Genomic DNA, 26,708 nt, shown 5'->3' with positions numbered 1-26,708 from the left:
CATCCTTTCGCTCACTCACTTATTCACCCCTGCCCCTTTCTTGCTATTTATGAGCCCTTGTCTGCCGAGTTGCAGCTGGATGAGGCCCATCAATAACTCGGGCTGTAGCTGCTAAAGCGGGGGAGGGCGGGAGCATTCAAAACGGCCCTGGCAGTGGGTGTAGGCACTCCATCAGCAGTGATGAAGGTGGCAACAATCAAATAGTGATGAGAAAGGTTGCATAGCTTACACACTCGGAGCGAAGAAAACGACAAGCATTGCACAAGCCAATTTTCAGTAACAGGCTTTCCTAATGCTCCACTTACAGCATAACATAAATTCCGGTCCAGAAATGAACTGTGTAGAACCAACATTCCTACGACACACAATACGAGACACACCGCCAACATAGAAGACGCTTCAAGTGAGTGTCTAGGAAAGCTGCTCGTACCACTAAAGAAAAAACTTCCTTTGAAGCTGGATATGTGCTCTGAAATGGGAGGAGCCAATCTTTCACACTCCCTTGTGGTATCCTGACTGTAGTGCATGTACCCAGCTCTATGATAACTGGATGATGCTCTACAGTAGGATTCCAGAATGATTGAAGTTGAAGGAGAGATGTTGGAGATGTGAGATGAAACTGCTTGTCTTCTAATAAAGGATTACTTTACTTCTACTTGGATTCCTCATCTTTACATTAGGACGATGATGTATGGGGTGACAAGCAGAGGATATTAAGGACCCATGCAAGTTCTTTTGTTTTTTTATAAATTTTTGATTTTTTCTTTTTTGTTCTGAAAATGTTACTTCTGGATCTCAAGGTCTTCATTTAATATATACTCTCCAAGGAGACTCTCTTCTACCTTATCGTGAGTAAGAAGCTTTGATTAACTGCACAAGACTATTTACAAGCTTGTTTCGTTTGGCTAAATTATCGTTAAACAACTTACAAGGAACGTGTTGCAGCTTGTGGAATTGCAGTTTTGAATTGTTCATGACTGGAGATTGTGGATTGCATCTATTGTGGTGTTATTTACTACTGGAGCATATGCTGTGCATCGTACATTGTTGATCGGTCAAAAATTATTTCTGAATATTCACTATTTGTCTGCACAGCGCGATGTGCTGAATGCGAGACTGACATCAAAGAATTGTACCTGATTGCATGGACGGTTGGACCAATGGCTCTTCCAACCCAACGGTGCTTCTCGACCGCATCATTCGAGCGATTACGCCATTCTAGTTGCGAGTTGTCCTCCCGCACAGTCTTGCGCATTCCTCACAAGCTTTCTTCTTGATTGACGCGGTACGTTGATCACGTCGGGTCACGTACGTGTCATCACGCGAGGTCAATTCCGCGACGTTGTGTACCTCCATTTTGGATTTCTTCATTTATTTTAATATTATTCCTCAATGGGAATACATTGGATTTGCATTTCTTAAAAAAAAGTAAAGGTACTTAATTTTTTTTCTTGGAATTATTTACAGTGCGTCATTCAACGGTGATATGCACACCACCCACCATAATAATTGCTGCACATCGAGCCTTCTTGTTCACGGTGATGTGCACACCTTACAAATACCATAATACATTGGACGTTAGATTGTTTCACGGTGGTGTGCACTCCTTATTACTGTGATTGCACATCCTATGCTACACTTAACACGGTGGCACACTTTGTGATAATTACTACATACCCGATTAGTGATTATTGAACAAGGTTATACATGTTGTACGTTCCATATTTTTATTTGAATACTCGCTATTATTTATTATACTCCAAAATTATACTTACACTTACTATGGCTTCACAAGGAGGGTTAAATACTCCTGTCCCATTTTTACCACGTCCTGACAAACCTTTAATTAAGTGGTCAGACTTGAAAGTCTATTTTTTAAACTATATTGAAGCTTTAGAGGAGGAACATGAAGAAGCATTTTCTCAGTCTAGGAAGAAAAAGATGCTTCTCCACAGTCTTGGTCCTGAAGGAAACCGAGTGTTTAACCAAATGGAAAAAAAAGTAAGACCTGCTGATAGTGAGAATGTATTCCTTGATGCTCTAGATGATTTAGATGCTCATTACCACCCCCTAGTATGTGTAGGAATTAGTAGATACGAATTCTTCAAAAGGAAGCAAGGAAAATCGGAGTCCGTAAAGGATTACGTTTCATCTTTAAAAAAGTTAGCAATTAATTGTGAATTTGGTACACTTCACAACAGTTTCATCAGAGACCAATTAGTCATGCACTCCAACAATTCGTCCATCCAAGAAAAATTATGGACCTGTGGAGATGCTCCCCTTAATGAAATTTTTGCTATTATAAGAAAAGCAGAAATGTCAAAAAGGTGTGCGAAAGTTGCACTTAAAGACAAAGAAGAATGCTTAACCGTTAGTAAAGTATCTGTCATATTAAAAAGAATAATAAACCTTTGTCGTCTTCTAACAAAAAACACTTTAGTGTTTCTAATAAGCCTAAAATTGATAAGATTCCAAATTGCCACAGATGTGGCTACAGTGGGCCTTACGCTAATGATTCAAAATGTCCTGCCTTAAAGTCTAAATGCAACTATTGTGGTAAAGTTGGCCATTTTACTAAAGCGAGCAAAATAAAAATTAAGCAAGGGAAAAAAAGACAGTCAATTATATTGATGAAAGTGAAGAGGCAGCTGTCAATAGTTCGGATTCATCTAGTGATGATGGCATCCTTTGTATTATTGATAACTGACACTGAAGACACAGTGTCTAATGTCAACTCTAAATCTAAAAAGAAGCCCACTTTTTGACATCAAAATAGGAGGTGTTCTGATTAATATAGTACCTGATTCAGGTTCTCCATACACCGTCATCAAATGGGATGAGCTTTTTGTTAACACTTTAAACAATAATGTGTTACCTCCCGACATTCAACCTGTTACTTTTACAGGGGAAAAAATTCCTATGGTTGGATTTGTAGAAGATCTTTTTGAATGTAAAGGTAGGAAATCTTTAGGCAAACTCTATGTTGCAGAGGTTGGTCCTTCTGTCTTGTGTTGGATTGACCAAGGTGCCTTGGGTATTATTTTAAATCCCAAAGCTCATAACCAAGTAATGATTTTGGATGAAGGTGACAAAGAGTTTATGGATAAAATAATAGAACAATTCCCCAATTATTTTTTCAGGTGAGGTTGGCAAATTAAGTGGATTTTCACACAAAATTGTGCTCAAGAATGATGCTCGTCCTGTTTGTTATAAAGGAAGAAACCTTTCTTTAGGTGTAAAAGATGCTATTATGAAGGAATTAGATATTTTAGAAAAGAAAAGTATCATTGAGCCCATAGAAAGTGCTGAGTGGTTGGCCCCATTGGTTGTCGCAAGAAAATCAGATGGCCGTCTTCGTTTGTGTGTGGACTTGAGGGACCTAAACAAGAACATTTTGATAGATACGTTTTCTTTACCTAGGATTGACGAACTGTTAGCTCAAACTAATGGTATAAAATGTTTTTCGACAATTGACTTATTCTTCGCTTATCACCAGATTCCTTTGCCTGATTCCAGCAAGAGTCTGACCGCTTTCATTGCACCCTTTGGATGTTATCAATTTGTCAGGATGCCTTTTGGACTGGCTGCAGTCTTTCAACGACTAATGCATACATTATTTAAGAACGTAAGGGGAGTTGCTTACTTCCAGGATAACATCCTAATTATGGGAAGGACAGAGAAGAACATAATGAAAGACTAGTCAAAGTGTTAAGCATACTTGAAGATAAGGACCTTATTGCTGAACTTAAAAAATGTTAATTAGGTATGAACTCTGTAACTTATTTGGGCCATGAAGTGAGTGGTGTTGGAATTTCTCCTAAGAAGAAGTTAATGTGTGCTATTAAAAATGCTCCAAGTCCCAAATCCAAAGATGACCCAAGATCTTTTTTTAGGTATGGCAGAGTTTTACTCAAAATTTGTAAACCAAATGGTGCCAGTAAAACCTTTAACCTCAGACAACTCCTTAAGATCAAACAAGATTTTCATTGAGATGATGTCCTGCAGAACGATTTTGATAAGATAAAGATTGAACTTGTGTCTGCCCTAACCCTTACAGGCCTTTGATTGCACAGCTCACAGCACCATCACTACAGATGCCAGTGGGAAAGTTTTGGGTGCTGTTCTGTCTCAAATTAATGATAATGGTTTAGAAGTAACAATTGAGTTTGCACCCCGTTCCTTAACCTCTCCTGAAGAGAAATTTTCAGCAATAGAGAAAGATGGTAGCCACTGCTTGGGCTATTGAAAAGTTCAGGCAGTTCGTTTGGGGTACCAGGTTTACTTTGCGTACTGACCATAAACCTTTACTTAAGGTGTTCACATCAGAGGGCATGTTAAAAGCCATGCCTAGGTTAGCTAGAATTAGTCTTAAATTATTAGGGTACACTTATGATGTTGAGTATCTACCTGGTAAGAGGAACCAGATTGCAGATTATCTCAGCAGATCGCCATTACCCTTTCAAGACAATTTATATGATTTGTATGAGGATTATGATGTTGCCATCGTGCATGATGTTAATGAGCAGATGCTAAATGCCATTTCAAAAAAGGAATGGGATGAGGAATGTATAAAGGACTAGATATTGAACATTGTTTCCAAACATGTTACTAATGATTGGCCCAATAAATCTAGCTTACTAGAAAACATTTTGGGAAATTAAAGATGAGCTGTGTATTGACGATTACAATCACTTGTGCAGAGGTGATAGGGTAGTTGTACCTTCAAATTTACGTATTAAAATCTTATCTATCAATCATGAAGGCCACTTAGTTTAATTCTGGATTCGAGTTTGATTATACCTATCTTTTTGGTGGCCTGGTTTAGACAAAGATATTGAAAGGTTTGTTCAAGTATGTTCCACCTGTGCCAATTCAGACAAAACTCCACGAGTTTTTAAACCTACCTGGGGTTTTAGACGAATTCCTGAATATCCTTGGGAGAATTTAAGCGTAGATTGGCTTGGTCCTATTGAGAATATTCTAGGTCTCGTGACATATGTCCTAGTGGTTATCGACAACTACTCCAAATGGCCTGAGATCGAGATCACTGACAGGTGTGACTCAAAAGAAGTTGTGTTTTTAGAAAAATTATTCTTACGTGAAGGCATCCCTAGATATATTTTGAGTGACAATTGTCCTCAATTTATATCTGACAATTTCCTTAAATTCCTAGAAAGAAATGGTATCATAAGTAAGAAAGCTCCTGTTTACCATCCTGCAGGAAATGGAATTGTTGAGAGATTCAACAGGGTTATCATGGGGAGTGTACAAGCTTCCGTCAGTGCTGTAAAAAACTGGGAGAAAGAATTATATAGCACCATTTGGGCATATAGAATCACTCCTACATGCACTAGTTATAGTCCATTCAGAATTCTTAGAGGAAGAGAACCCTTTACAAAAGACAATGTTGCTTGGAATAAAAAAAAAATATGTGGGAAAAGGTCCACTACCTTAGTGCGTTCAAAGTTACGCAAGATCCATGAATCTTTTATATAAATTATTTTGAGAAGAAACATTCCACTAAAGAAGCCGAACTACAGGTTGGTGATTGGAGCCAAGTGTTATCTTGGCCCAAAGTCAAAAAAGGTGGAAGCAAATTTTCTTCCCCCATGCAAGTGTTGGAGTTATATTCCAAATCTGCTAAATTAAGCGATGACAAAGTTTGGCATTTTAGCAGAATTGCAAATTGTAAAGGGAACTTTTCTGTTACAAGTTGTAAAAAGGGTAGTTCACCATCTATGGATTGGATGTGGGATGATGTCATGAATTGTGAGAAGGGTACCGCATTCTAGGAATAAAGATTCCCTAATCAATACTTCCGCACCCTTCGAACAAGCTGCATGCAGTAATATGAATACTGCACGAGCTGGGAGACCTGTGAAAGTCACTGCTCGATTCAGGAGTTATGTAATGTAAATTTTAATATTCATTCGTGTTTTGTTTAATTAGTATGAGGGAGTGGGTTGTTCTCCTTACAATTTTCTTTATATCCTAGTTTACTCTCATGTACTTTGTATCTTATATTGCATTTTCTTGTATTATTTTACATTTTATTTTCTTGTATTATTTGTTGTTAAATATAAAGAGGGAAGATGTGGTGTCCTGACTGTAGTGCATGTACCCAGCTCCATGGTAACTGGATGATTCTCTACAGTAGGATTCCAGAACGATGTGGGTAGAGAGACCGTGGCAGGAGAGATGTTGGAGATGTGAGATGAACCTGCTTTTCTTCTTCTAAAGGATTACTTTACTTCTACTTGGATTCCTCATCTTTACATCCCTTATTGAAGCAAGAGAAACCTTTGTTTCGATACACCTCCAAGGCAAGCAGTGTTGTGACCAGAAAGAGTTAATTCTACCCTTTCCTCTTGCACTCACGGAGTATTTTTGTGGCAGCAAAGGGTATGATAAACCAAGCAGGACCATTTGCATCTGCAGAGTGGCCTTTTTGTATGTACCAATCCCAAACTAACATTCAGTAACGAGTTACCAAATCGCAGTTTGGGTTTGATGGGACATACTTAATCGGTATTTGGAAGGGGCTTGTTTAAGACGTTCCTTCCAAAGAGCGATTTAGAATAAGATGTATTAATGTTTTGTGATTCAAACTGGTCGCAAAACATTAATATTGTACAGCCCTATTGAAAGGTCTTGGTAAACCGTTCACAATCGGGAAGGGGCCCCCAAAGGAACAGCTCCTCGTTGTGTGGTTTGACAATCTAATTTTTTGGGATTGGTTAATGTTAAACTTTTCTTAGTTTTTTAACGCATCTTGCTTTTTTTTTAAGGAAAGCAGGCTGCATAAAAAAATATTGCTTTATTTAAAGCAATTACAGACATGGTAATCTGCTATCCTCAGCAGGCCACCATCTCTGTGATTGCAACAAATCTAAGTAGGTCACAATTTGTGATGTACCTCACTAATATTCATGAGGTAGGTCTAATTGTGACTCACTACTATAGGGTATTTTGTGACCCAACCTATTAGAACATTGGAATGTTTGGAGCTCTATTGAAAACAATGGAGCGCTCCGGGCTTCTAATGGGGAGTAGAAGCCTGGAGCTCCAATATTTCAATGATTGTTCACTACTGTACTGTGAACAAAAGGCCTCACAGATCCTGAGGTAATTTCAATAGAACATGCTGCCCTCTAGGGGCAGAATGTCCTAATAGCCTTAGACTTCTCAGTTGCGGGCTCTACCGGCCATTAAAGGTCCGCTCCCTTGTTAAAGGCCCTTGCCTAATGGCTGGCAGAGCCCACTATTGCGGGCTCGAAGGCTATATTAGTACATAGCTTGATTGGCAAAATACCACATAGGTCTGAAAAATATTGGTCATGAATTGCATCCAGCATTTTATGAACAGTGTTTAGTACATCACGCCCCAATCTTCTGTAACAAAGTATTCCGGCCAGGTACCAGTCACACCTAACTCCTTTTCAACGCGCTCAAGGATTTTAAATGTACATTGAAGACATCTGCTTCTGTCTTTTATGTTGTTGGTTAGGAGTTGTTGTTATGTGGGTGTTAACGCGGTTTTAACCTTTTGTGTGATAAAGAAGCTCAAGGAACAGTTCTGATAAAGATTCTATGATAATGTCATGTAGAAAGGTAAAAGCTCATACTGATATGTCCTTACATTTCTTTTGCAGATTGTTGCAAGATTTAAAGTGTACAGGTAAGGAACTGACTGATATTCGACTACAGTATGCAATGTAATTTGCTGTACATTATTAAAAAAATTCAAGCAGCAATTAAGATGCATTCCATTATTTTGTCACGGTAGTGGTAGGTTTCTGATTTGTGCTATTGGGAGGTCTGTATTCTGCAAGCCTCTTATTCCCAGCTCCTAGTCACTTGGCTCCATTCAGTGCGTTATTCTACATCAGCGCCTGCCACAACACCCTTCTCAACCTGGTTTTACCTCAAAACAATTCTCATTGAAAAATTGCTCCCTGCAACCCTAATCACAGAAAGGGATTCTGGGAGGCACAGGATACCCCTGGCAACTGATTTATCAATATATCATTTCAATTTCCCTATTTGTTGGGAAGCAATTGAGAGGTTTGCATTTGCTATACCGATAATTTCAAATAGCTGGCACTCTGTAGCCACTTAAAAAAAGCAATATTACCTTCTTCATGAGGGCCTGTTTATTCCATACATATCTTTCTCACTCAATACTATCTTTAGTAGTAAGTGGTCCCTTTCAGTCTTTCCAGATGTCACAAGGCCTTTAATTCTTTCCACAAAGCAAGTGAAGCAAAAGTGAAATCTATATTGGTACGGGAGCCAAAGAACATGTGCCTGGCTGAGCTGGAGTGTCCGATCTTGTTCTTCCATTGAGTATAATCAACACACTTATTTGAAATTGTGTTGCCATCTGAACCACATGTTCATTGATCGCGTTATCTGTATATTATTATTTTTTTACAGAGTTTTATATAGCTCGAACTTGACCCGAATCGGGTATTAGAGGGCTTTGCATAGCACCAGTTGCATTACATAAGGACACTTTCATTTTTGTTAGGCACTGGGAGTTTAAGTGATTTGCCCAGAATCAAAGGATGTTCAGCGTCATTGCCGAGACTCGAACCCAGTTTCGAGGTCGACCGCCCTAGCCGTTAGGCCAACTCCTCTCCCCATACATTAGGATGGGTAGACAGAAAATGGCCTTAACAGATCCCCAATTTCCTCATCAATCCTGATAATTAAATTGCCAGTAAAGATTGGGACATTCTAATGATTCTTATCCAAATGGTGTTGTATTGCTGACACATTGAAACCATAAATTAAAATCTTTGCAGTTAAATGCAAATTCATTAGTATGAATGCCCTGGCGTTAAGGTTCTATCTTTTCAGAATGACAGCAAGGCCCGACATGGATAAAGCTGAACTCACTTTGACTTTAGCTCTTCAAGTGGTTCGAACCTCTTTTAGAGTGTCTACATCTGTAGTGGTTCTAATGGGAAACCCCTCGTAGCTGTCCGATACAATATTCTCAGAGCCCTGTTTCCTGGAGAAAAAAAAAACTATTAATGTTAGAAATTGTACAAAATCCTTATCTAACAAGTTTACAGACCAGTCAGGCAATGTTCCAAAAATAGCACTGTAGATCCTCCATATTGACATCAACATCCTATGAGAAGCCATCCAAGTCCAGGTTTGATGTCAAGGAATTCTAGGGGAGTAGGGGAGCTCTGACCAAACTGCTGCTAGATTGTACATTCCACAATCCTCTTTATTTGGTGATTCTTACGTTAGACAAGGATTTCCACTGAAAATTGAAACTGAAGCGCAGAGTAAGATGAGTTTTTCCTTGTAAATGAATAGTCTTTGTTAGTTGGAAAACATAATCTGTGTATGCCTTCTTCTCTGTCCTCATTTCCAAGGTACGTCGGTTCCTATGTTAATTTCGAAGTTGTTCTACTATTGATAGTAAATGCTTATGATGGCATTGCTGGGTCCTCTATAAAAGCGACCCTGTGCCAGCCCGCTGATTTCAAGGACCTTCATCTACAGGATCTTTCTCCGTGTATCCAAAAAGCTAGATCTATTCAGATAGTCATCCTATTTTATAACACTCAATTAGCGCCAGGCATACTCTTATGTGTTTTATGACACGTTGAATTGTTTTTTTGCTAAATATAATGTGTCTTTTTGTGTTGCATTTTACAAAATGTCACATTTGCTTACCACGTTTCTTTCTCGTACTGTGCCTTTTCAGTTCAGCACTAGTAGGTTTGATCCTTGGGACGAGATGTACTCTTGTTTCCTGGCGTACTTGTAATGGCTCTCTGAGCTTGAGTGGCCCAGATATTGAGCTTTGTCATTGGTATTCTAATTGATTTCAGTTGTTCCCAGTGTCCTCTCATTTCTTGCTTCCATAATCATATCATGATTGCCAGGCACAAGAGACTTACCTGCGTTAACACTTCCATGCCAGGAGACGCATTCGGAACATTGCAAGTCATACTCAGCCAAACATGGTGTGTTCTTCCAATGCTTTTGAGTGGGCCTTAGTCGTTGATCAGAACTCTTTGATATACTTGAGTACCTCTAAAGCATTTTAAGATAAATGCTACAAAAACTCCTGCCTTCCTAGCGTTAACTGGCAGAAGAAGATTCATTGCATTCAAACCTTATGCCTGTTATCCGATATCCAAAGCCAATGTGTTGGCTTCTTGTAGTTAATGCCACAGTCTGCATAATGTTATTTATATGAATGACTGAAAATGGGGTATGGTTAGAAGAGTCCCTGCCCAGAGACTCGTTCACTGTATTTGCTGGGACTTGACATTGTATCTCTCCTGCTTGGTGATTCCTCATGATAGTAGACCCAAGATTGTGTAGCATTGACAGGAGAATGGTTAATTTTCCCATCACAGTTTCTATGCACCAGAGCCAATAATTATCTTTCGATAGTTGCTCCAATGATCACAGAGAGCAGTTTGTTTGCTTGTCGTGAAAACACCACTTTTTGAGGGGCCCCTGAAATAAAACTGTATCTAATGGTCAAAAAGAAAACAAACCAGTATTTGCCAACTCCCCTTCCCAGTTATACTTAAACAAGTTGGTCGAGTCTCTGTCCCTCATGGGAAACCTAAGCAGCCCACTCACAAGCCTTGGTGTTTTATGTTTAGTATTTATTATAGATTCTTTGGAAATTCGCTTAAGAATTACTACAACAATATTAAATACCTCAGCAATTGCAAAGGTTATTAGAGTATTTTTCACTTTGTTGCTGAGCCATTTAACATCCCTGCATGTCTGTTTCTCTTGCTCTTAGTCAAGATCGCTCCTTCTGTCCCAATATCTATCTCTTTTCTTACCCCGTCCCTCCCATATTAGTGAGCTTAAATATATTTCTGTGAAGTGGTTACGTTTTTTTTTTTTGCAATACCAGACTAAAAGAATCGTTTTCGTTTGCATAACATACATTTTAGTTCTTGTTTCTTTGCACTGCATTGGCAGGGAAGCAACCCGCTTGTTACAAGGTCATTCTGTAGAGCCCTTGGCTACAGCTACTGCTAATATTCAGCAAAACATGGAGAATTCTCCTTTAGCTGAAGCAACGCGGGAAAAATATGTGGCAGTTTCGTACACACAAAGAATACATCATCCGCTTGTGCGAAATAAAGCAAAGAAGATGCCATTTATTACATAGCCCGAGTTTGTTGTGCACTTACATATTCTAAGTGAACACACACAAACATAGATCTTGTTTGTGCATTGAATGGAATATTTTATGTGCATCAAGGCCAAAACGCATACTAACATTGTCAAAACATGTATGAAAGAGCACTGCACTCAACAGGCCACTGATATTGGGTCGATGCTTATGAGACCCGCTTTCTAGTCCAAGCACTCCCTTGCGCCATCCTCTATCTCAGGTTCCAGATTTAACATTCAGGAATATGAATCTGCGCTCTACTGCCTCGCTGATAACTTTTATTACAGACCTAACCCTCTCCCAACGGTATTTCAGCGAAAACTCTGTAATCAACTCTTGGCACAGACCTCTGTAGTACCTCAACCTTCTCAGCCAGTTTACAGACACGCATACCTTTTGTACAGTCTTTATTCTACCTCAACTTTCTTAGGGACGTTTGTGCATTGTGTTTTATGGAATGATCTACCTGGTGTACTTTCAACCTTGTAATTACTTATAGCTGTATTGTCCATCTTAAACCGTCTGTAACTTCGATGTAACAAAAATGATTGCCAATGAAACACTGGAGCACCTTTCGGTAATGTCCACGCTACATAAATATGCATAAATAAATCACAGTATATGTCTTGGGTCTACAGTCTACTTGCTCCAATAGCTTGGCAGATCGGTTGGGTAGTTGAACAAGCTAGTGTAGGTGTAGAGCTGAGAAGGCATGTAATTATCCTGTAGGAGCACTCAGCACTGCTCCTAGCCCCTACCTTTTGGCCGATCTCAATTACTTAAATGTTCATTATTTGATTGGTGCCCTGAGACTAGACCTAGCTGAAAACTCAGTACCTCTTCAAAATACTTCTATGAATTTCCCTCGTGAGGATACCATTATTTCACAGGCACACCCTTGCAGACTTATCAACAGGGAACAAGACACTGACACATGGTGTGTAGGTGCAAGATTAACTGACATTCCAGTGCAAAGTAGTTGTAAAAACAAGTAAAATGCAGAAAAAACATGTGACGCAACATTTCTAAAACAATTAACTACTGGAACCAGTGTTGCATACCTGCTGCTGTTTTAGCAAAGGTGATGAAATTAAGGAGAGCACAGGTTACTCAACGGAGGCTTGGCAGCTCCACAATATTTGATCAATCTTCACAGAATAGTAAACTGAACATTGTTTCCTCACCGGTTGCCATGGGAACCTTACACCGACCGCCGCATTCCAGCTCTCATCGATTCAGGTCTGCCCCCACCAGATTACACGAGCAAGCCGCTGGAACATGTCTGTCCTAGCCACTCTATGCTCATCTTCAAGCTCTCACCCTAGACCTCACAACTAGGCCACACTTTGAGAACCTGGTCACAGGTTAAGCCTCCTACACAAGGATAACAGCAAACACTGTGGCTTAATCACTCCTCATCTCCTGCCCATTTTATTTGTTATTAGTATTGTCTATCAGGGTGGGAGTTGGCCCTTTTTTGTAGGGAGTCATTTAAAGTATTATTCTGATTCTGGATTCTTTGCTGGGTGCACATTACAAAGATGTGCAGTTCACAAAAATTAACCAAGTACACCGTTTACAGTAACTGTAGAGTTTGCCATATTTTGTGTGCACAAACTAAAAACCATTTACTATGTTGCACATTTAATAAAGATCCAACTAGGATTATAGGTTCTATGATAGTAAATTTGTTTAGCCAAACAAAGCAGCGGCAACAGGGAAGTGAAGGGGGAGAGCATAAAACTTTAATATAATATTTCATGATGGGGACGGGAGAGTTTATGTACATTAAAATTGTCAGTAATATGCGGCTGTCTGCAGTCTACGCTAGCCAAAGAGAACTCCTGTTAAGCTGCATGTGCCCAGTATATTGTAAATCCCAACAGTTACTTCATGTTCTTGCATTTATTTACTGCATAATGATGACTTCCGAAGGGACATATATGGTCATGACATAGTACTGTCTTTCCTTTCAACTAATACCTTTGTTTTAGGCTCTTTGACTTTATCTTTATTTAACTCATGGTTCATTAATGAGCGGCACCAGAGCAAGCTGTTCTTTAGAAAGGAGTTTGGGTTTGTGGAAAGTGGTTTGAGAACTGAGAGCAAGTGTTTTGGGTTTGGCATCTTTATGTTCCTAGAGATTCCCTTCAGCCATAACACACACCCAAACGCACACAGTTCTTTCCAGGTTACTTTGCCTAATGAGACACAACAAGAGTTTCAAACTGAGGAGAACCTGTGCTCTTCCTCCCTCCTGAGTAGGCCACCTTGGGTAAACTCCTTTTACTTCACCCTTAATTCTCATTGTTTTCGCTGCAAATGTCACTCATTGGGGCTTAGCCTTATTTAAGGAAACCATCCCTTCTAAAATCTATTTAACAGGCTGTTACTGGGAAGGCATACTTTAGAGGATGTGTTGTGCCTGAAATGTTGGCAGTTTCTTTCACTCAACTCTTATTAGAACATTGGAATGTTGGGAGCTCCATTGAAAACAATGGAGTGCTCCAGGCTTATAATTGCTGGTATAAGCCTGGAGCTCCAACATTCCAATGTTTCTTTGTTCACAGCGCTGGCTGTGAACAAAGGCTACAGGGAGCCCGAGGGGATTCTAATCCCTTCGCGATCCCTTAAGGCTTTGTTTTATTTGTTAGAACATTCTACCCTCCCGTGGCAGAATGTTCTAATAGCCTTATAGCCCTTCGTAGCTGGGCTATACTGGCTATTAAAGTCCCTCTCCCTTGTTTGCCTAAGTCGAAAACGCTGGAGAGGCCCTATAATAGCCGGTATAGCCTGCTACGGCTGGCTATAAGGCTATATTGACTGTAGTTGTGGGAGAGTTTGGTTCATTTACATTTTTGCACATCATTAACATCATGCATAATGTAGTTTCACACTTTTGTATACATTTAACACTGATCTATTACTATTCAAATGCTATTCCTATTGTTGCTTTCGAGTTCCGATCATTCAGTATGCCCAAATTGTTTGCTTTTTGGGGATCACCGGGTTTTGGACTTTTGACTGTTGTTGATTCTTAACACATATTTCTCACCCACGGTAATCACATGGCACATGGACTGCACGTGTTTACCACAAATGCCCGCCCTTTAAGATAAGGTCGCTGCAACGCAGGTAGGGTAAGGGGCTGGTTCCAGGGGAACATGTGTGGGCCGCATGTGTGAGACTACCGTAGTGCACAGCCTGCTAACTACGCACACACAGCCCACTAACTACACACAGGTATCCTAGCCCAGAGGGATCTCTGCTTGATTAGATATTGACCTGGGGCAGGCCTTACAAAATTAGTATACATTCATTGGGAAAGTCCGTGTCATTTACAGTTTTGTCTGTAGTGACACTTTATTAACCACATAGGCGGACAACTGCCTTAGAGTGCAGTTTCACTTCCCTTTGCCCTACAAAGTAAAGTGACCTATCAAAATGGGGTGAAATCTGTACAACTTATAGTTCATCCAGAAATGTCACATAGTTCTGTCTCAGCTCAGTATCAGAGTCCAATACGTTTGTAATCCTGCTGTGCCAAGTTAATTACATTTCTCTCCACCAGCAGGAACAATGCCCTCCCCACACAAAGGGAGCAATTAACAGTGCTTTACTTAGTTCCTGAGGAGGAAAGGGGTGGGAATGAAGGATCTGCAACAATCAATCACCTGTTACACTGTGCCAGAGATGGGCCACCCCAAGCCCTCTAAAAAAGGAGCCTAGACCGCTGGAGTCAAAACAGGAGTGGGCTCCCCTTTGAAGGTTTGGTGAGAGAGGCCCTGGCAGTGATGTCAGTGAGAGATGGAGCTGAGGCCTCCAGAGAAGATGTATCTAGTGACTCCTGGAGGATGCCGTCTAGAACTGCATCCTCCTACCCCCTTTAAAAACTCTTGGACAAGAGGGAGACTCTTTCTTGGTTGGTGCCAGCGTCGGATTGGTAACGCGGGCACTCAGGCAATGCCCGAGGGGCCGGTTTCCGAATTCCATCTCTAGGCTGCATTTTTAAGCAGCCTGGGAGGGCCATTTGTGAGGTTTCTGGGTTCTTTGATGCTGCCAGCATCCCAGTGGGTACCTGAGTGGCCTTTCTGGAGGTAGATGGGCATCTGTTACCTCCCTTTTATCAACAGGCATAGATGTCTCTCCCTTTCCCATGCTGGGCCGGCCCATTAATATATGCATATTGAGTGGGACAAAAGTGGCCTCACTTGTTTTCAGGTGTGTTTCACCAGTGAAAACGAAACCGTACATTTTATTAAACCCACCCCCCACTAGTGTAAACAAATCTGTGCATTTTATTTAAACACCCCTCCACCCCTTTTTATAAAATTTTGCCGAAGCAGTGTTTTGCGGAACGGCAATATGCAAATGTGGGCCACTTTTTTTTTTGTTTAGCTTGCCTAGGCCGATTTTTAATCCCAATCCAACCCGGTTTGGTGCTTGCTGTTTTTGTTGCTGTCATGAACAACTGGAAAGAGGAACCCCCTGATTCCCCAAAAGGATTAAGGGTTCTGCTCCAGTTGACCCCAGGACCAGTGGGTCTCACCAAAGGGCAGGAGGGTTGCCCCCTTACACACACTGAGGAACCGTTGGGGGGAAAGCCCTGGGCATCTTTGCCCAGAGACAAAGACAAGGAGGGAGGCTGACGCAGGGAGAACCAGCTCCATGTAGCTAACACCACTTAGGAGGTGAGACGGCCTGCTAAGGCTAGAGCTCGCCACCAAGGAAATAAATTAGCCCAAGGTCGTTCAGATCGGCCCAAAGGGCCCAGAGTTGAGGCATTTTGAAGATTGGCAACCTTTGACTCCTTTTCTACTGAGCAGAGCAAGTAGGGTTGCGCCACCTGACCTGAAATTGCCCCGAGTGTGCCAGGGCCTGAGGGTCATGTCAGCAAGAAGACAGATTGTACATTTTTCCAGTGAGGGGGGCGTGCATGGGGCCCCCCTCTCCCCATACTCTCCACTTGCTCTGGGACCCCCTCCCCCAGGCCATATATGCAGCAGATGGGACCGGGACCCCATTCCCAATGAACTACAACCTGGCGGAAGGGGAAGCAACAGCACCCCTCCGAGTGGTTGTGGGCCTGCCTCGCTCCCCGTGTCTTAGGGGAGCAGGGGCCATCACCAGTGAAAAGATTGGCAGGGAAGGAGTAGCTGCTGGCTCCCGCTGTGTGGAAGTATGGACTGCGCGGGAGCTGGTGGGGCAGTCAAGGATAGGCTCCCTAAGCCGCACCCAATCTTTTGTAGGCATTTGTATGTCCTAGTGAGACCTGGCACCCCACAATCCCAGAAAAAAGAAAGAAGGCGCATAGCTGTGCGGTAAAGAAAACAAAAAGCATCTCTCCAGTGGGAGAGCTGCTCATATAATATTCTCTGATCCTGTCAGGTGCAACCCAAAATGACCTGTGGGGCTCTCTAGTTTGCATATTGTTTTCTCCTTGTGGTGGCCCTAGGATGACAGAAGCCCTTCCAATATTAAAAAGAGTGTGCAGTCCCCCCCGAATCCCCTCCTTAGGAGTTGTAAAAGACTACGTATGCAGGGTAATGGAATCATTGATCTTCTGGGATTATTCATACAATTTTTAAAGCACTCCCAAGTCTAGAGCTTCTGCTCTCCAGCTGGGAGTTCAACACTCTAAGATCTGACTTTGTAGTAACATCTAATGTGGTCTGAAGCTGAGTAAGTAAGATGCATGTAATGTAGCAATCTCCAAGGGCTGGTATCTATGCTTGTATTTTATGTGATCAGAAAGTGATGCCCTCTAGGAGCTGTTCTTATGATTGCATTTTCATGGTTTGAAAGTATATAAAAAGCACACACGTTATGTGCATTTTAAAATACTGTATTGCTATCAGAATGTTGACAGTGATGACTGATAAAAGGGAATATGCTTTACTAACTTTAATAAGAGCGTTAAAAAGTGAAGATTGTTGTGTTTACTGTACAAAATGATCTCTTAAACAGGGTGTTTGTTAATATTGAACCTTTTACCAAGCCAATAGACTTACCTTAGGTTTGTATTACCCTTTAAGAGGTGAAAGGTGATTATGCAATGTCATCTATGGTATTTTGCATCTGTCTAATGTATATATGTGTAAATTGGTGCGAAGTATTTAATATTGTGTGTGTAATAAATGTACTTTTCCTTGTTCTAAAGAGTACTGACTGGACAATCGATTGAGTATTATTATAGGGTGGCAGCTAATGGTAATTACTAGCCCCAATATATCAAAGAAAGAAACATCTGGATCTTTAACAAGAAAAAGCGGAAAAGAGGGAACAGATCAAGGAAACTAGGGCAACCCAATGATGAAGCATACCACCTCTGGTGGGTGAGGGAAATCGTACTTAAAAAAAAAAATACTCCTTTACTTTTGGGTCGCCCCTGGATCAGTTTCCTCTTTTTATTCCCTTTCCTCTTACTTTTTAACCCCTTGCGCGCGGCTCGATTTTTCACACTGCACGGGGGTTTTACTGAGTGGGTGGGAATCGGACGGCCGGGGGTCGTCGCGAGCATGAAAGGGGTTAAATACCCGGGTGTTTATTTGTGTGGTATATTGGTATTTTGGGTAGATAACACCTGCTGGTCTATAAATCTCCCTCGGCTCTCTATTGTTGTGTTTGGATTACTAGCACTCACCACCTCCCTTGAGTAGGCCTTGCACTGCTCTGCTTTGCTACTCTGAGAGAATCAAGTGCTACAATGAAGTGCTTGGTTCCCCGTAAGGAACAATTGTGGAGGATTTGCTTGTGTAGGCCACGCAACTAATAACTCAATTTGCTACGCCCATATGTACTCGTGTTTTTTCCTAACTCTTATTAACTAGGCCTCAATTTGGGCTTAACAATTGTATTGTACAAAATGGATGTCACCCTTGTTATCACCCTATGTGTTTCCCTGTTTATTTCTACAGTACATGTTAAAGTTCTGTCAGTTTATTTTCATGGTCATTGTTCATGCTGTCTCATTAACCTTCCCCAGTTCAGTCGCAAACTGTAACTATATTTCAAAGTACTGCTGCTAGTTCACTGTACCAATTCATTCATTCAATCAGGGAGTTTAAAGTGCACTACTCGCATGTGATGGTCTCAAGGCACTGGCATTCTTAATAGTTTGCTTTTGTTCATGTACCTTGTCCGAACCCCGCCCACTGATTAAAACTCCCCACTGTGGCAGAACACGCGCTGCGGTCAACGGGTTAAGATGTACAGTAAAATGAAGTGTCTTCACATGCTAAATATTCTTGCCCATCAAGTGAAACAATAATGCAATAAATTCATCATGTTGCCACATGTGGGGATGCCAGAACTGTAGCAATGCCATGTGTGACTGACAGAAATCATGTAAAGCCGACAACTCTTCCAACGCTGCTCTGAACCAAACCTCCAAACCATCATTATATATCCTAGGAGCTATCACACTTTACTCGTCGGTGGGGCCCACAACATGGGGAGTCATTCATTCACACAAATCACCCTGCTCCAAGATCAGTGAAAACCGGAGGATGAGCTGCTGGAATAGCAGAGTGTCCTACTTCATCTATTTAATCTAAATTCTATACATTATATACACCTGCAGTTTATTAGATTTTGACCATGGTTTAATTCTCAAGAAAAACATTAAGACACCCCACTGTTTGGTCAACGGATCAGCTAGTAAAAGTTGGCACCATTCTGCTCTTCAGGCCACGCTGACCTTGACACCAGCCGCGCAGGCACAGGCTGCTTAAACATCTCTCGAGCATAGTTGCGCATGCGTGGAAGGACACTCAATTGGAGTCTCGCAAACCCTCCATGTTTTACTAGGCCGCATGGGCCATAACGGGAACTATTATAGAAACAAACACAATTAAACGTTAGAATGGGGAGAGGTAAACAGAATTACTTCAAAATCTATGTTCACCCTGTAAGTGGTTACCTAGCTTTTCAAGCCACAATTATGCATTGTTTTCTTACCATTCTCCATCATTTCTGCCACAATTATACATTTAGGAAGCATACACACATCGATTTTCATTAGTTTATAGCATTTCCGCACTATATTAGTAAGGCGGTTTCACATAATTAATAGATTACGGTTTGCAACACAAGCATATTAGTTTCCCACGTGTATTGTTGTGTGTGCTTTTTATTCGACGTTGATTAATTTTAAAACCACACGATTAATACATATTACAGTTATGGGAAGACAATTTTACGAGGGGTATACAAAAAAATGTTGTTTTCTCCCTCGCTCCATCACTAACAAACTTAACTTCGTTTACATACGCTAATATGCAATTTAATACATTTACCGACAGCATTAAGAAAAACATTTGCCACACCTACATAATATCTGTTGACCACAGATTTTCAGTCAAAAAAAAAGATAATACTGTATCAATTATTGTGCTCCCAAATTTAAAAGGATCAAAGATTATATTGTATCCCTACCAATTAATTGGTTAATTGAATTAGTCGGGTCTGGTGGCTCATTTGACTAAAAATTCACTACATAAATCTGTTTGACGTTATGGGTCACCCTTTGGAACATTTGTAGGTTCATTCAGCCTTTTATGCTTCTGGTACCAATAAACATGTGTTATCCAGCGCCAAGATGACCATTCTAGAAATCATGCACTTTAAAAATGCATTTTATATTATGCCATTATGATTTATGTAAATAAATCCATAAAGGTGAGCTGAACTTTTCCCCTACCGCTTGTTGTGCAGGGATTGTATAATATACATGCAAATCTAAATCTTGATACCAAATCCTTTGTGCCTTTATCTGGTACTTCTAACGAATGTGCGATCAAAGGCATTTCTATGTCCTCAGCACAACCTCCTTTTGCTCCGTACTTTCATTCTTAAAATTATTATTAGACCTTAAATAAAACTGTGCTTCCTTCTATCAGGCTTATGCTTTTGTGTGACAAACCTTAATGTGTACAGGAGGTTATCACTGTGACTTTAGTGGAGTGACTGCCACTTTCAAACTGAAATAGAGCGGACTTTTATTAGATTAAGAAACTTTTCACTTGGTTTTAAGGTTGCTTAGTAATGGATAAAATGACTCATTGGTACGCTGTGACTCGGTTTTGGAACCTGGGTGTGGGAGTAAGGTGGAGAATGAAGAATTAGGATGAGGAAAAAAATACTTCATGATGGTGAACAATGTAAAGATGTGGATCTAGATGCCAATAAAATGGCGGCAAACGTTCGATACAGCTGACAGCAAAATTACTCAGTGGCGTAACAATAGCCCCTGCGGCCCCCACGGTGCAGGGGGGGCCCGAACTTCAGGGGTTCCCATCCTGCGCTGTGCTGTGCAAAAGAAGTAGGCCTCTGGGGTGGGAGCTCTTGACTGGGTCAAAGCGTGGGGGCCCCCTACATGTACAATGCAGGGCCCCCCTCATGTTTCGTTATGCCACTGAACCTACTCAATCATTCATGTCGTTTCTGAGATTAAAAAACGAGCCCCCCTATTCAGCTGCACTGCGGTAATTCTAGTTTCCTAACGCACAGATGTTTTAAGACAAGTCTGCTAATTGCTTGGCTTTTAAATGCTTTTGCGTGCAGACTTATGTTTCTATGGCTTTAGGTTTGCCCACGGATTGCCGTTTGTGGAGTTGTTTGTGATCCGACCATGCCCAGCAATGTTGAAGTGGTATTGTGCTGGATGTTGGCCTTTCCATCTAGTTGTGCTTAGAAGGGAGATGGTGGGTCTTTGTAACCTACCAGCTGTACATGTGCGATGGAAGATTGCCTTTGCATGGTGTATAGCCGTAGAGTATGGGTCAAGTGGTTTGTACTCGTACAGTACGGGATTCTCTTCACTAGGTGTTTGTGCACTGGTGAATGTATGTACGTTGATTCTAATGTCAGCCTTCTGGGATGGTGATGTGTGTAATCTGAAAGTAAGGTTTTTAATTGTGTTGTCCAGGTCAATCACAGTTAGTTTCTCACTTTAGTAGTTGTAGTTTGATCAGGGCAGGTCCAACTATTCTACCAGACTGTCTACCTTGTTAGCTTACCTCTCCTTCGGCTTTTTGGGGTGGTCACAGTTATGGGCTTTCTAGTGACCTGTTCTTTAAGTCTGCAAATGAAGAGAGAGGATCATTTCCAGTGTGGTGTTGTGCAAATGCTGTGTGGAATTATTTTTTAATAAGATTTCAAGGATGATGGGCATAAGGTCATCTTCTATGTACCATTCTGTTGAATTACCACCTACAGCAAAGTGCATAATTCTGTTGTTTTGAGTTTTGTCCAGGGTGTTATGTATGAGAGATCAGTGTATATGTGAGTGATCATTTTTATTATTAAATAGAATTTATCATGGGTTAGAAATGTTGTCTCTAAATGGCAGAGGTTTGCACTTTGGTGGGGACCACAGTCCTAGTCCGAGTAAGTCTGATACACAACCTAAATTAACCTGTGGTCACACTTTGGTAGCTTGTCATAGAGCAGTCAGTCTTAACTTAAGAGGCAATGTGTAAAATATTTGTGCACACACACAGCAACACAATGAAAACCTCTTAAAAAGATCCCACACCAGTTTAGAAAAATTGAGAATATGTTTCTGAGTAAAACAAGACAAAAGATTCAAGAAGTAAAAGTTTAATTTTTAAAGATTGCTTCCAAAAACAGTGCTTATAAGTCAATGGCGCTAAAAGGTTACTTGAGGTTGTGCTAAAACGTGTGAAATCCAAAGTTCAGGTCGACCGCGGTGGAGGGCAGGCAGACTACAAGACCCACGCAGGGCACGCTGAAAAAGTGCCATGTACTGTGCAAGCGTTGGCACGAGAATTCCCTGCGTCTGTTCCGATTCACAAAGTTGGGTTGATACATCTGAGTCGAGCCTCTCAAGCGGAGTCTTCAGATCGGTGCTGTCTTGTCGTTGAACCTCGCAGTCAGTACTTGCATCGTTGTCGAATTTGCACTGTGTTTATTCCAATAGGCACAAAGGTGTCATTGCATTTATTTTTGCTGAAGACCGCCCCAGAACCCACTTTTGAGGCCCAGGGCTGGAGGGGGCACCTCAGGCAAGGGTAGAGCTCACAGATGGCAGACTCCAGCAGCTGAACCAGAGTTGAGGGAAGTCTTTGATGGCCCTGGGAATTTGAGAACAGGGGACAAGCCAGCAAGCCCATGGAGAAATTTAGTTTCACAGATGTAGGGAAAAGAACCAGCCCTTCTCACGCCTAGGCAAGAAGCAGCAGGCCAATATATTAGAGCAGGTAGCAAAGTGGCAGTCCCTCCTACAACATAGCAATCAGCAGGCAGCTGGCCAACACAGTAATGCAGTTAGCAAAGTGACAGCCTCTCCTACAGCACAGCAGCTCTTCCTCCAGGCAGAATGTCCTTGGTTCCAGCAAAGGTCTGATTTTGTGGTATCAGTGGTCCTACTTATACTCAAATGTGCCTTTGAAGTGGAGAGCAGACATCCATGAAGTCTTTGAAGATCTCAGGGTCCCTGCCTTTCCTGCCCTCACTACAGTTGTGTATGCAGCTATCTGTGTGGGGAAAGACATAGCCCTATTCAGGTGCAAGTGTCTGCTCCTCCCTCCCAATCTACCTCAGGAAGGCCCATCAGCCTGGCGATGGGCCATCAGGATGCAAATTTCCCACTCCAGCTCCCTTTGTGTGACTGTCTAGAGGGAATGCACAAAAGCTAGCTGTTACTCAACACAGACGTGTATTCAGATACCGGCAGAGGTGCAGAATGGTTAAATGTAAGAAAATTCCAACTTTCTAACAGTGGCATTTTCAGACTTAAAATTTAAAATCGGACTTCACCATCAGTTGTGATTTTAAATTATAAGTTCAGGGACTCCAAACTCAAAATTCCAAATTTCTTTTGTTCCCCAATTGAAAATTATACTTAAAATATGTTTTAAGGCAATCATAATGTTACCCTAGGGGAGAGATGGGCCTTGCAGTATTGAAAAACTAATTCAGCAATTTTTCGCTCCCAGGGCATGTAAAACTCGAAAGTACATGCCCAATCTTTTAAATACACTGCACCTTGCCCATAGGGCTGCCTGGTGGCCTACTTAAGGGGTGACCTACAAGTAATAACAGGAAAGGTTTGGGCCTGACAAGTAGGGTAGCTTGGCTGGTCGGCATGGCAGTTTAAAACTGCACACACAGGCTCTACATTGGCTGGCCTGAGGCAGGTTTAAAGGGCTTCTGTAGTGGGTGGCAAAATCAGTGCTGCAAGCATTTAGTTCACAGGCTTTGGGCACATATAGTGCACTTTACTTGACACTTCTAAGTAAATTAAATATGCCAATTGTGGATAAGTGAATGTCACAATATTAAGAGTAGTAATTATATGCACTTTAGCACTGGTTAGCAGTGGTAAAGTGCCCAGAATCCTAAAGCCAACAAAACCAAATTCAGCAAAAAGGAGGAGAAAGGCCAAAGGTTTGGGGTGCATTTATGGTACAAGGGTGGTTGGTTTTGAATATCCAGGTGTTTGGTTCTGAATATCCAGGTGTTTGGTTCAGTTTGAGCTAGAGCTGGTGAATACTGTGCCAGGTCAGTATCATTGATTGTGTTTGGCAGTATGATTTGGATTTGTTTTTTTATTTTTTATTTATGCATTTTAGATCAGGGCTCGAGTTTTGGTTATTGGCCCACAGAAGTGCCGAGTTTAGGATATTTTGGTATTTGGAGTAGGCTTACTTCTCTTCTGGTCTTGTTCCTGACAGACCAAACTAAAGCACGACTAGCCTAATTGAGGTTAGGTGGGGGTTGTGGTCTTATAGTGAATAACCGGCATGGACATACCCAATGCATGCCTAGCAGGTGGCCTACATTAACCAATGAGATTCAGCTTTAGTCCCATACTGGTGGGATGGTCGAAGCTGCCCTCCCCAAGCTCTTAAGAGAAAGAGGGTGTGGATATCACCTATCCAAACTGAGAGGACACGTCCCTTGATATAGAACAAATGCTCCAATCATCATCAGTTAGATGTTATGTCCAGCATCAGTCTCTTTCAGACCACTGTTAGATAAGAAGAGAGGCTGCTTTATCTTGGCAGTACTCGTTAGACTAGGTTCCTGGGTAGCCTTGTGCCGCAGTACAGCATCTGTTTCATAAACAAATATACTAACATGATTGATAATTGCTGTGTTGCAGTGCATTGATGTTGGTTAATTGATGTGGAATTGCAGTGTTGGATGAGTTATTTTAGGATACACTGGAGTACTGTGCTAGTGTGGTTAACAACTGCATCATTGTGGGTTAGTATTCATAGGGCACAGTTCAGTGGAATAGTCTTATACTCCTAATCGTAAGCATGTGCGGATTGTCCTCTCTGGATGCAGCACAGCATTGTTGGTTAGTATTGTAGTAAAGTAATCCTGGGCACCCCTCTTTTATTTTATTGCTGACTGGTACTGGTGTTCACTGACCCAGACTGACCCTGGGCTCTGCCTTTATCCTAAAATGTGCAGACAAGAAGTTATAAGACGTTCTTGCCTGTAAGCCAAAATTCTGTGGTCTGCCCAGAGTGGTCAGTTACGTGGATTAGCCAGGCTCCTTTGATGAGGTGATAAGTAGCAACTGGGGTTAGAGAGCCCTTTTGGGAGGGCAGGGTTCTGCTACATAGGAATGCCAATGAAGGGGAAGGGCTCATAAAAACTATATTCTTCAATAGGAGGAGGATACAGGCAGGAGAATCCAGTTTCATTTACACCCCTACTCTTTGAGCGCAGCCAGATGGCAGGAATGAGGAAGGAATGAGCAGATGCAAAGGAGGTGAGAGACTATGGCAATAAAATATCCTGGAGGTGCTTTTAGCTAGCTCTTCTCTGCCTGCTGTAAAATCAGCCATATTGAATTTTGGAGAAATGGTGCTCTCTGGGAGAATATAGTGCCACACTTTGGAGGATGTGGTCAAATCCTGGGATGTTGCTCTGCACCTCATTGGACACGATGAGAGGGCAGAGCCTCTAGACATGCTGCTAGAAACAAGTACAAGAAGAACGGTCCATGCTTAGAAGTTTGATTCGCATCCAACCAGGCCCTGCACTCTGACTGTCTGTACCTGCTGAACAATCGGGAACTACAGCCCTGTGGACCTACCTTGCTTCAAAGGTGGAGTCCCTGAAAGCTACAGGTTTAACAGAGCTTACCTGGACCATCACCATCAAGAATCACAAGTCTGGAGTACTACCAGTGGATTTGTAAGGGTTTTGTCCAAGTGGATTTTGTGGGAATTGAAGTCCCAAACTTATGGACACTTTGGGACCCTAAAAGGAACTTCAGGAAGAAGTTCAAGAAGATTGGGGCAACTTTAGAAAAAAGCTCCATAAGTGGACCAACTCTTACTCGCTAGGCAAGCGGCTGACCCGCTGAACTTCAACTGCCGTCCAGGTTCGTCCAGCTGAAAAGCTCTGGAAGTCCTGCTTCTAGAGTTTGACTGGGAGTTGGCTGAAACCAACACCGGTGATCCCTCATCGAAGCCGGCCCGGTGAAGCGCAGCGTAGGACCTCTATAGAAAAAGCTCTGTAAACGTTTCTAACTCCGAATGTAGGAGAGGTGACCGGGACCAAGCGCAAGGGTCAAGCCGCACACCTTCAACCGCAAGCTGGCCTAGATCCCTGGTTCGTCCCACTAGAATGCTCCAGAGGTCTGACTTCCATACATTTGACCAGGAGCTCGTCGCAAGACAAACCGGCGAACCCTCACCAAATCCGGACTGGCTGAGAGCTTCGAGAGATCCCGGGAAGAAAAGCTCCAGAAAAGTTTCCAAGTCACAAGGTAAAAACTTTGACCAAGAACTAACGCGAGGAGTAGCTGCACAGGACTCCATTGCAGTCGGCCTGAAACTTTTACTTTATCCTGGTGTAGTGCACCGTGATGTCCCAATAGGTGCTGTAGGTTTTTATGTGCTCTATAGTGCTAAATCTTTAAAAAATAATATCTCCGGTTCCCTACATTGGATTGTTTTCATGCCATTTTAAAGATACAAATATTACCCATGTTTATAATTTGGTGTTGGATTTGTATTGTGTTTTGTGTCTTACTTATTTACTGAACTGGTAATTTAAAATTATTATTTTGACATATGTTAAGCGCTCTGCTACCCCCAACGGGGGTTTCCCACCGCTGTGGACAGCAGAGACAGCAAAGACCACCAGAGGGCTAGAGGACGGAAAACAGCCAAGTCTTCAAACTGCGCCTGAACAGGGATTCTGTTTATGCTTTACATACCTGCCTTTGAAGCTAAGGCTAGCTACAAAGGGTTGAGCATGGGAATACTTTTCTAAGAAATATGGTAAGCCCTATCTTGTGTTAGTGGCCTTTTTACCAGTGGTAGATGCATATTTATCACTTCTAATAAACCACTTTCCAACAAGTATCCTTCCTTGTAGTGTAGGATAGAGCCCATAAAATATGGAGAAGCATGATGGTGCACTATGAGGCGAAGCATGGTTTGTTTCTCTGTAGTAGGCCTGGTTCCCTGGAGTGGACTAATGCTCTTTATGATATTGTGCGAAATATGCGAGTAATGGCCGAATGATGCAGTGTAATGTGGCC

At 41.7% G+C, this 26,708-nt stretch overlaps 1 protein-coding gene across 3 annotated transcripts in view; it reads left to right on the top strand.

The window, feature by feature from the left end:
* Positions 1 to 26,708, top strand: part of EPS8 (EGFR pathway substrate 8, signaling adaptor) — a 1,030,589-nt gene that overhangs the window by 290,286 nt on the left and 713,595 nt on the right. For all 3 annotated transcript variants that reach the window (XM_078674027.1, XM_078674024.1, XM_078674021.1), the window contains exon 2: positions 7,653 to 7,678. The gene's annotated coding sequence lies outside the window, so the exon portion shown is untranslated. The remainder of the gene's footprint in view (positions 1 to 7,652; positions 7,679 to 26,708) is intronic.

The sequence above is a fragment of the Lissotriton helveticus genome, chromosome 1_1 (assembly GCF_964261635.1).
Source record: "Lissotriton helveticus chromosome 1_1, aLisHel1.1, whole genome shotgun sequence".
Classification (NCBI taxonomy): Eukaryota; Metazoa; Chordata; class Amphibia; order Caudata; family Salamandridae; genus Lissotriton; species Lissotriton helveticus.
The sequence above is the reverse complement of the archived record's forward strand: the minus strand, read 5'-3'. Positions and strand labels throughout refer to the sequence as shown.